The sequence below is a fragment of the Plasmopara halstedii genome, assembly GCF_900000015.1.
Source record: "Plasmopara halstedii genome assembly, contig: Scaffold_3060, whole genome shotgun sequence".
Classification (NCBI taxonomy): Eukaryota; Oomycota; class Peronosporomycetes; order Peronosporales; family Peronosporaceae; genus Plasmopara; species Plasmopara halstedii.
In genome coordinates, this window is record NW_020189964.1 from 1039907 (window position 1) to 1040112 (window position 206).

Consider the following 206-nt stretch of genomic DNA (forward strand, 5'->3'; position numbering starts at 1 on the left):
TCGTGCGTTCAGCACTCTCTTAGTGTCCTTCAAGACAGCTTTCTCTAAAAGCGATGATAAGTTTATCTCCTCTTCCGGTCGTACAATGACCACTTCGGCCAAATCGCCTACCCTCAAGGAACTGCAGGACTCTTCAAGGGACATCTTCTCCAGCTCAAGAAAAGCATCTACTGCAGGCATAGCCTCGAGGCGGACGTCGCCATCTT